General features: G+C 53.4%; 1 protein-coding gene across 1 annotated transcript in view; it reads right to left on the bottom strand.

The window, feature by feature from the left end:
• Positions 1-10880, bottom strand: part of LOC139240081 (semaphorin-4A-like) — an 85803-nt gene extending 74923 nt beyond the window's left edge. Inside the window, exon 1 of the mRNA XM_070868456.1 lies at positions 10599-10880. The gene's annotated coding sequence lies outside the window, so the exon portion shown is untranslated. The remainder of the gene's footprint in view (positions 1-10598) is intronic.
• Between the last annotated feature and the right edge of the window lie 153 nt (positions 10881-11033).

Raw genomic sequence — 11033 nt, forward strand, 5'->3', positions numbered from 1 at the left:
TATCTAACCCCCTGTACCTGCCCTGGGAGTGTTTGATGGGACAGTGTAGAGGGAGCTTTACTCTGTACCTAACCCCGTGTTGTACCTGCCCTGGGAGTGTTTGATGGGACAGTGTAGAGGGAGCTTTACTCTGTATCTAACCCCCTGTACCTGCCCTGGGAGTGTTTGATGGGACAGTGTAGAGGGAGCTTTACTCTGTATCTAACCCCGTGCTGTACCTGCCCCGGGAGTGTTTGATGGGACAGTGTAGAGGGAGCTTTACTCTGTATCTAACCCCCTGTACCTGCCCTGGGAGTGTTTGATGGGACAGTGTAGAGGGAGCTTTACTCTGCATCTAACCCCCTGTACCTGCCCTGGGAGTGTGTGATGGGACAGTGTAGAGGGAGCTTTACTCTGTATCTAACCCCCTGTACCTGCCCTGGGAGTGTTTGATGGGACAGTGTAGAGGGAGCTTTACTCTGTATCTAACCCCCTGTACCTGCCCTGGGAGTGTTTGATGGGACAGTGTAGAGGGAGCTTTACTCTGTATCTAACCCGTGCTGTACCTGCCCTGGGAGTGTTTGATGGGACAGTGTAGAGGGAGCTTTACTCTGTATCTAACCCCGTGCTGTACCTGCGCTGGGAGTGTTTGATGGGACAGTGTAGAGCGAGCTTTACTCTGTATCTAACCCCGTGCTGTACCTGCCCTGGGAGTGTTTGATGGGACAGTGTAGAGGGAGCTTTACTCTGTATCTAACCCCGTGCTGTACCTGCGCTGGGAGTGTTTGATGGGACAGTGTAGAGGGAGCTTTACTCTGTATCTAACCCCTGCTGTACCTGCCCTGGGAGTGTTTGATGGGACAGTGTAGAGGGAGTTTTACTCTGTAACTAAGTCATTTCCATTTAAGCAGAATTGGTATTAAGAACAGATGTCCATCAACCTATACTGCCTTTCACAAACTGGGGTGTAGCATCCCTAGAGTTTGACGTCTTCACCATCACGAAATAAGGGAACGGAGTGTAATATTTGCAGACCCTACCCCTCCCAGAAGAGCACCTCCTGATGGCTCAGTTGGTAACTGCACTGTTTGTTAGGGAGTCAGAGCAAGAAAGGCCCGCCTTCGAATCTGCTCCATGCTGCGATAGCTGGGTTACCTCGGGTATGCTACAATTTCCAGGGTCCTGGAAAATAAAACTAGCCAAGGTCTGCCACCCCTGCTCACCGTCCAGTGACGGCAACCATAGCTTGCATTTATATAGCGCCTTTAATGTAGTAAAACGTCCCAAGGTGCTTCACAGGAAGGTAAATCAGACAGAATTTGGCACCGAGCCACGTAAGGAGATATTAGGGACAGGTGACCAAAAGCTGGGTCGGAGAGGTTAGTTTTAAAGGAGGAGAGAGAGGCGGAGAGGTTTAGGGAAGGAGTTCCAGAGCTTGGGGCCCAAGCAGCTAAAGGCACGGCCACCGATGGTGGAGCAATGGAAATCGGGGGATGCTGAAAAGGCTAGAATAGGCGGAGCGCAGAGATCTCCGGAGGGGGATTGTAGGGCTGGAGGAGGTTACAGAGATAGGGAGGGGTGTAGGGGCTAGAGGAGGTTACAGAGATAGGGAGGGGTGTAGGGGCTGGAGGAGGTTACAGAGATTGGGAGGGGTGTAGGGGCTGGAGGAGGTTACAGAGATAGGGAGGGGTGTAGGGGCTGGAGGAGGTTACAGAGATAGGGAGGGGTGTAGGGGCTGGAGGAGGTTAGAGAGAGAGGGGTGTAGGGGCTGGAGGAGATTACAGAGATAGGGAGGGGTGTAGGGGCTGGAGGAGGTTACAGAGATAGGGAGGGGTGTAGGGGCTGGAGGAGGTTACAGAGATAGGGAGGGGTGTAGGGGCTGGAGGAGATTACAGAGATAGGGAGGGGCTTACTCCTGCTGTAACATGTCAGGAAAGAATACGTGATGCCCTCTACACATGGACACCGGGTTCCTTCGGTGAGGCACCAGCCTGGTGCCCGTGAAACTGCCTGGGCACCAATCAGCATCATCAGAAGGGGGGAAAAGACTGGTGGGGAGGCGGCGGGGAAAGTTTTAGAAAGAGGGGAGAGCCTGCCTGTAACGTATTTGCTTCCTGGGTTCTTGGCTTAAGAATTCATAGCAACACATTGCTATTAAGAACTAGTTGGTTTATTAGCAAAAGGTTTAACAATCACACTACACATTACCGGTTCATCCACCAGGCTCACAACCACCTGCCCCATCGAGAAACCCCGAACCCAACTGGCCGGGGTTTTATTGAGTCTTGTGAACATCACGTGACTGGCTAAGCCCCTCCCCAACTCAACAGCTCGACCAACCGGTGAGCTACTCACATGGTGCACACTTTACACTGCCCAGACAGAGACGCGGGCCCATTACACCTGACGAGAGCGATCCCGACATGTACAGGTCCCGGTGATGCTCACCTGAACAGGAAATGTAACGTAACTCCGAAACTAGCACAGACACTTGGCGCTCGCTGATTCCCCATGCCGCACTGTCCCACAGTAACATAACGGTGCAGGGTGCCCTCATTTAGGTATTCAACTTACCTGTGTGATACTTGTGTAATATTATCCAGCACTTTTTCCCTCAGAGCAGGAGCCGGCCATTCGGCCCCTCGAGCCTCCTCCACTATTCAATCAGACACGGCTGATCTTGCACCTCAACTCCACTTTCCCGCCCGATCCCTCGATTCTCCTCGAGTCTGAAAATCTATCGATCTCAGCCTTGAATATATTCAACGACTGAGCCCCCACAGCCCTCTGGGGCAGAGAATTCCAAAGATTCACCACCTTCCGAGTGAAGAAATTCCTCCTCACCTCAGTCCTAAATGGCCGACCCCTTATCCTGAGACTGTGTGACCCCTGGTTCTGGACTCCCCAGCCCGGGGGGAAACACCCTCCCTGCATCTACCCTGTCAATCCCCCTCAGAATCTTGTATGTTTCAATGAGATCACCTGATTCTTCTAAACTCCAGAGAGTATCGGCCCAATCTGCTCAACCTCTCCTCATAGGTCAGCCCTCTCACCCCTTGCTGTTATTGTATTCTCCTCTCTCTAAGAGCTTTGATCTGCTATGCCAATCTCTGCCCGATTGTGGTGCCACTCAGCCGGCACTGCTACCGGCATCCGCCCTGATCTGGCAGCCCCCATTCCCAATGAGGGGGTGCAGCGGCAGTTTACCAGAATGATACCCGGGCTCCAGAGGTTAAACGAGGAAAGGTTACACTTAGGATTAATTTCTCCGGAATTTAGAAGGTGAAGCAGAGATTTGATCGAGGTTTTCAGGATATTAAGGGGAACAGATAGAGAGAAACATTGTCCACTGGTTGGGGAGTCTGGGACCAGGGGGCAGAGTCTAAACATTAGAGCCAGACCTTTCAGGAGTGAAGTTGGGAAACATTTCGACACACACAGGGTGGGAGAGGTTTGGAACTCTCTTCCGCAAACGGCAATCGATGCTGGGTCAATTGTTAATTTTAAATCGGCGATTGATAGATTTCTGTTAACCAAAGGTATTGAGGGATACGGGCCCAAGGCAGGTATACATTTCAGCCATGAACTCACAATGCATACGAGGGAGAGGGGAATAGAGGGTTATGCAGATAGATTTAGATGAGGAAAGAGGGGAGGAGGCTCGAGTGGAGCACGGACTGTCTGGGCTGAACGGCCGGTTTCTGTGCTGTATATCCTGTGTAATGGCTTGAGGGGCTGACTGGCCTCCTGTTCCCATTGTGAATGGACTTTGTTGCGGGGGGGGTGTGGGAGAGCCCTTTGCTGTTGCGGAAAGCGAATGTACCCAGAGCGCCACTCAGTCCCGCCACCCGTCCGCCATACTTCCCATCGGGAACTCACAGCAATGGACAGCGTGGTTCGGCATGGGACTCGCACACGCCTGGGGGGGGTGGGGGCGATCAAATATTGCAGGCTCGGCCCAAAAGCTGCAGTGCCACCTTGCGAGCAGGGCATGCGATTCACCCTTTGGATAGGCTGGAGTTGGCACGGGCATGTCTCTTTGAGAGCGAGCGAGCGACAATGCAAACGACTTTGATATTTCAGTTGTGGCCAATGTATCACAGGTTTGGGTGTGTATGTGCATGATTTTAGGATGCGATGTGCATTTACAGGAACCAGAGTGCAATTTATTTTTAAGAAACAGTGAGCTAAGGATTAAATACTTTCGTACCTTTGGAGGACAGACTGCATGGCACTACTGAACAATGGCCTCCCCTTTTTCTAACATCAGCGATCTGCTGCCAGAGAGATAACTTTCAAAAATAAAGAATTGCATTCCAATCTGTTACCTGTCCCTGTGTCCCATGGCCAATTCAGAAGGCGTTAAGGTCCAACCACATAGCATTCCAACAACTTAGAGCGTAATCGGGACACATGTTGAGGACGGGGCGGGGAAATGGGATTGTTGGCGGATATGATGCCTCACACATTTGAATAGCCGGCTCGCTCTCGACTCGCACGTCACTTGAGGCCGCTTGGGGGAAACCGGGACTTGTGGAATCGAGTGTGGATTCCGGAGGGTGAGGGAGGGGAATAATACATCCCAATAACAGGCAGGAGTGGAGAGGAGAGCCGAGCCGCCTATTACATGACCAGAATCGCTGCCCTCGGGAGTCACATGCTCCGATCGGTGCTGCCCAGCTTCCAGCTCCCTGCCCCGCCACCATCCCACGATACGCAGCCACCGATGTTCAACCCTCAACATCACCCGGGCAAAAAAAATACTTAAAGCAGCCACGTTGGGTGTGTGTGTGACCTGCCTGCGAATGTGGGGCCAGGGGCATTTTAAAACTGCATTCCCCCATTTAAGATGCTTTGCACTGTAATGGACGTTATACTCCAAGTCCAAATAGGGACTCTTGTTTTTTAAATCAGTTTAATTTTGTAAGTGTATCAGCACCGTGACTGGTTACAATCGGAATATCTGGTCCAACAAAAATGAATGTTTAAATAAAGGACTGAATGTTGAAGCGCCTGCCTTTCGTTCAATCATTTAGATATCGGTGTGTTTTTATGTGGGGTATATCGGGTAGCAAGTGCTTTCGCTATCCCCTTCCCCCGAGGTCGCTGACCCTCACTGGGATACGGGTTCCATGGATGCTGATACAAGACATCAATGTTCGGAGCAGGAGTCGGCCATTCGGCCCCTCGAGCCTGCTCCGCCATTCAATACGATCACGGCTGATCATTGACCACAACTCCACTTTCCTGCCCGATCCCCAAAATCACTCGATTCCCCTCGAGTCCAACAATCTATCGATCTCAGCCTTGAATATACTCAACGACTGAGCCTCCACAGCCCTCTGGGGGCAGAGAATTCCAAAGATTCACCACCCTCTGAGTGAAGAAATTCCTCCTCGTCTCAGTCCTCAATGGCCGAGCCCTTATCCTGAGACTGTGTGACCCCTGGTTCTAGACTCCCCAGCCCGGGGGGAAACATCCTCCCTGCATCTACCCTGTCAATCCCCCTTAGAATCTTGTACGTTTCAATGAGATCACCTCTCGTTCTTCTAAACTCCAGAGAGTATCAGCCCGATCCACTCAATCTCTCCTCATAGGACAGCCCTCCGATCACAGGGATCGATCGAGTGAACCTTCTGGGACCTTGCGTAAAGCGCTCTTGCTGTATGAACTGGGGAGTGGGGAAGGCAGGCTCTCCGACTGTACACAGTTTCTAGGCTGTGACCAATAATCTTCTCAAATCCACACAGGCATTGGCAGTATAGGGCCAGTGACAGCAGTCCGAGCGCTCGCCTTAAACTTGGCTTCAAGCAAAAAGGCAACTTATAAAAGCAGCCCGGGGCCCTTGCAAAACGATATCATCATTCTGTCCCTCGAATCGAGGATGACTTGCTTCCACGTCAGATGGTTCACAGGTGTTTCAATGATGGACCTAATATTCCAGATCCCGAACTACATGTAGAAGGGTGGAAGATGCCTGTGATTGGGGTGACCGTTGCACACCAGCCACCACACGGGCTTGACAGAGCGAGGTCTTGGTCCAGTGGCAAGGATTAACCAGGACGACTGGAGACCTGCTCTGCTGCACGGACCTAGTGCGCGCACACACATCGCAGTGTGGGCTGGCCCGTGCTGCCCCTGGGTCCCTGGCCCCGAACTCATGCCTCTCCCGGGCCCCGATCACGTCCCTCTACAATCTCTCGCTGCTCCTTCGCCCCGACCTCGCCGCTCCTGCTGAACCTGCCCACGCTCCAATCACCGACCTGGATCTTGGTGATGTCCAATTCAGTCGCCCTCTTTGCTGCCGTTACTCCCATGCTCCAGCACGTGCTGCTCCCTGGAGTGGTACACCGCCACGCTGCTCCTTCCGCTCCCCGGCCTGCTCCGATGGTGCTCGCAGGCCAGGGGCCGCTCAGCCTGCTGGGCTAGACACCTGTACAGGTACGGTGACTGAGGGATTGGTGCTGGAGAGCGGTACGTACAGTCAATTAGGGCTGTGAGGATAGAGGCAGCTGTATGTGTAATAAAAGTAAAAAGTCTTGCATTTCTATCATCATCTTCATAGGCAGTCCCTCAGAATCGAGGAAAACTTGCTTCCACTCTTAGAATGAGTCCTTAGGTGACTGAACAGTCCAATACGAGAGCCACAGTCCCTGTCACAGGTGGGACAGACAGGGGTTGAGGGAAGGGGAGGGTGGGACTGGTTTGCCGCACGCTCCTTCCGCTGCCTGCGCTTGGTTTCTGCACGCTCTCGGCGACGAGACTCGAGGTGCTCAGCGCCCCTCCCGGATGCACTTCCTCCACTTAGGGCGGACTGGTCTTTGGGCCAGGGACTCCCAGGTGTCGGTGGGGATGTTGCACTTAATCAGGGAGGCTTTGAGGGTGGTCCCTTGTAACGTTTCCTCTGCCACCTTTGGCTCGTTTGCCGTGAAGGAGTTCCGAGTAGAGCGCTTGCTTTGGGAGTCTCGTGTCTGGGGCATGCAGACAATGTGGCCTGCCCAGCGGAGCTGGTCGATAGCGCCTTTCACAGTCTCAGGACGTCCCAAAGCGCTTTACAGCCAATGAGGTACTTTATTGGAACTGTGGTCACTGTTGTAATACCCAGGGCCTGATGGACTGCATCCTAGAGTACTTAAGGAGGTGGCCTTGGAAATAGCGGATGCATTGACAGTCATTTTCCAACATTCCATTGACTCTGGATCAGTTCCTATGGAGTGGAGGGTAGCCAATGTAACCCCACTTTTTAAAAAAGGAGGGAGAGAGAAAACAGGGAATTATAGACCGGTCAGCCTGACCTCAGTAGTGGGTAAAATGATGGAATCAATTATTAAGGATGTCATAGCAGTGCATCTGGAAAATGGTGACATGATAGGTCCAAGTCAGCATGGATTTGTGAAAGGGAAATCATGCTTGACAAATCTTCTGGAATTTTTTGAGGATGTTTCCAGTAAAGTGGACAAAGGAGAACCAGTTGATGTGGTATATTTGGACTTTCAGAAGGCTTTCGACAAGGTCCCACACAAGAGATTAATGTGCAAAGTTAAAGCACATGGGATTGGGGGTAGTGTGCTGACGTGGATTGAGAACTGGTTGTCAGACAGGAAGCAAAGAGTAGGAGTAAACGGGTACTTTTCAGAATGGCAGGCAGTGACTAGTGGAGTGCCGCAAGGTTCTGTGCTGGGGCCCCAGCTGTTTACATTGTACATTAATGATTTAGACGAGGGGATTAAATGCAGTATCTCCAAATTTGCGGATGATACTAAGTTGGGTGGCAGTGTGAGCTGCGAGGAGGATGCTATTAGGCTGCAGAGTGACTTGGATAGGTTAGGTGAGTGGGCAAATGCATGGCAGATGAAGTATAATGTGGATAAATGTGAGGTTATCCACTTTGGTGGTAAAAACAGAGAGACAGACTATTATCTGAATGGTGACAGATTAGGAAAAGGGAAGGTGCAATGAGACCTGGGTGTCATGGTACATCAGTCATTGAAGGTTGGCATGCAGGTACAGCAGGCGGTTAAGAAAGCAAATGGCATGTTGGCCTTCATAGCGAGGGGATTTGAATACAGGGGCAGGGAGGTGTTGCTACAGTTGTACAGGGCCTTGGTGAGGCCACACCTGGAGTATTGTGTAGAGTTTTGGTCTCCTAACTTGAGGAAGGACATTCTTGCTATTGAGGGAGTGCAGCGAAGGTTCACCAGACTGATTCCCGGGATGGCGGGACTGACCTATCAAGAAAGATTGGATCAATTGGGCTTGTATTCACTGGAGTTCAGAAGAATGAGAGGGGACCTCATAGAAACGTTTAAAATTCTGACGGGTTTAGACAGGTTAGATGCAGAAAGAATGTTCCCAATGTTGGGGAAGTCCAGAACCAGGGGTCACAGTCTGAGGATAAGGGGTAAGCCATTTAGGACCGAGATGAGGAGAAACTTCTTCACCCAGAGAGTGGTGAACCTGTGGAATTCTCTACCACAGAAAGTAGTTGAGGCCAATTCACTAAATATATTCAAAAGGGAGTTAGATGAAGTCCTTACTACTCGGGGGATCAAGGGTTATGGCGAGAAAGCAGGAAGGGGGTACTGAAGTTTCATGTTCAGCCATGAACTCATTGAATGGCGGTGCAGGCTAGAAGGGCTGAATGGCCTGCTCCTGCACCTATTTTCTATGTTTCTATGTGGGAAACAATTTGCGCACAGCAAGCTCCCACAAACTGCTGTGATAATCTGTTTTAGTGATGTTGGTTGAGTGATATTGTGTCCAGGACACCGGGGAGAACCTCCCCTGCTCTTCTTCAAGAGGCTTCGGTTTAACATCTCATCCAAAAGACAGCACCTCCGACAGTGCGGCGCTCCCTCAGTACCGCCCCTCCGACAGTGCAGCGCTCTCTCAGTACTGCCGCTCCGACAGTGCGGCGCTCCCTCAGTGCCGCCCCCCCGACAGTGCGGCGCTCCCTCAGTGCCGCCCCTCCGACAGTGCGGCGCTCTCTCAGTACTGCGCTCCCTCAGTACTGTCGCTCCGACAGTGCGGCGCTCCCTCAGTGCCGCCCCTCCGACAGTGCGGCGCTCTCTCAGTACTGCGCTCCCTCAGTACTGCCCCTCCGACAGGGCGGCGCTCCCTCAGTACTGCCCCTCCGACAGTGACTCTGAAGCATCAAATGTTCCGGCAATGAAAGGTGCTATATAAATGCAGGGTTTTTGTAAACATTAACCTTATTCACAGTGACTACTGCCAACGAACTGGAAGCTGTGCAGAAGCATTCTGCACGTAAATGTTGGGTCCCAAATAAGAAAAAGTAACGTAACAGGTGGAGGTGCGGATAGCGATAAGCATACTCGGCGAGAGGAACATAAAACTCTCACAAGCTGACAACATCCTAATATCGCCTTCAGGTCACATTTCCTCGGTAACTTGTGCTGGAGGTTTTAGCAGTTCATGCTGATGAATTAATCACACCGCTGCCACTCCCTCGCTCTCTCTCTCCCTCTCCTCACGTTCCCTCCCTCTCGTTTTCCTCCCCAGTCTGTGTCCTGTGCACATCCCTCTCTATCCCTCCGCAATGTCTCTACTCTCTTTCTCAATGATCCTTTTGCCAGCCGATTAAATCCTAACACCCTAACATCTGAGGAAAACACCAGGCTCTCAAATCTACCACCAGGTTCATGGTCTACAGGTAATACCCGCCCTCCTGTACGGCTCAGAGACATGGACCATGTACAGTAGACACCTCAAGTCGCTGGAGAAATACCACCAACGATGTCTCTGCACGATCCTGCAAATCCCCCGGGAGGACAGACGCACCAACGTTAGCGTCCTCGACCAGGCCAACATCCCCAGCATCGAAGCACTGACCACACTCGACCAGCTCCGCTGGGCAGGGCCACATTGTCCGCATGGTTCCCCCCCCAGACACGAGACTCCCCAAAGTAAGCGCTCTACTCGGAACTCCTTCACGGGCAAACGAGCCAAAGGTGGGCAGAGGAAACGTTACAAGGGACCACCCTCAAAGCCTCCCTGATAAAGTGCAACATCCCCCACCGACACCTGGGAGTCCCTGGGCCCAAAGACCAGTCCGCCCTGAGTGGAGGAAGTGCATCCGGGAGGGACACTGAGCACCTCGAGTCTCGTCGCCGAGAGCGTGCAGAAACCAAGCGCAGGCAGCGGAAGGAGCGTGCGGCAAACCAGTCCCACCCTCCCCTTCCCTCAACCACTGTCTGTCCCACCTGTGACAGGGGTCTGTGGCTCCCGTATTGGACTGTTCAGCCACCTAAGGACTCATTGTTAGAGTGGAAGCAAGTCTCCCTCCATTCCGAGGGACTGCCTCTGATGATGATGATGTTGTTGCTTTTGTTGTTATTGCTCCCATTCCAGGGACCCGCAGGCGCGCAGGCGCGCAGAAAAACGCCCCGCAGTGCGCGCGCAACCGTGTGCCGCTGCCCCGCAGCCTGCGCGCGCAGCTCCCTTTTCCACCCACCCACCCTTCAATTTGCCGGCGTCACGTGCGTCAATGCCAGCCAGCGCCTGCAACCTCCGCCACTGCGCACGCGCGCGCTCCGCAGGGCTGCCAATCATTCCGCCCCCCCCCCAGGGTCGGGACAGGCCCCGCCCTCCCGGCCTACCTGCCAATCGGAGCCTGGCTGTCCGCTGCGCGCCAGGGAGGCGGTGGGTGGTTGTTGTTGTGGTTGTTCTCCTCACAAACACCGTCTTCATGGGGACGGAGCGGGGCCGCTTCTCCTCAGCCCTCGCACCGCGCGGCCTCGGGCCCCGGCCATTGCCCACAGCCCACACACAGGGCCGCGGGGCGGGAGGGCGGGAAGGGGATTGACAATCTCTCCAGCCGCGCCGCGCGACGGCGAGAGAGCGGGAGAACTACAACTGCCGGCGGGCCGCGCGCCGCGCCGCCTCCCCATTGGTCGTCGTCCCCGGCTCGGACGCGCCAATTGGTCGGCCACCGCCGCTGGGTGGTATCCCGGATGCGCTGCGGCTGATTGGTTGGCACTTCCAGCTCGCTGATAAGGCGGCGGCCTCCGGAGCTGCGCGGCGATTGGTCGACG

Source organism: Pristiophorus japonicus, chromosome 30, assembly GCF_044704955.1.
Source record: "Pristiophorus japonicus isolate sPriJap1 chromosome 30, sPriJap1.hap1, whole genome shotgun sequence".
Lineage (NCBI taxonomy): Eukaryota > Metazoa > Chordata > Chondrichthyes > Pristiophoridae > Pristiophorus > Pristiophorus japonicus.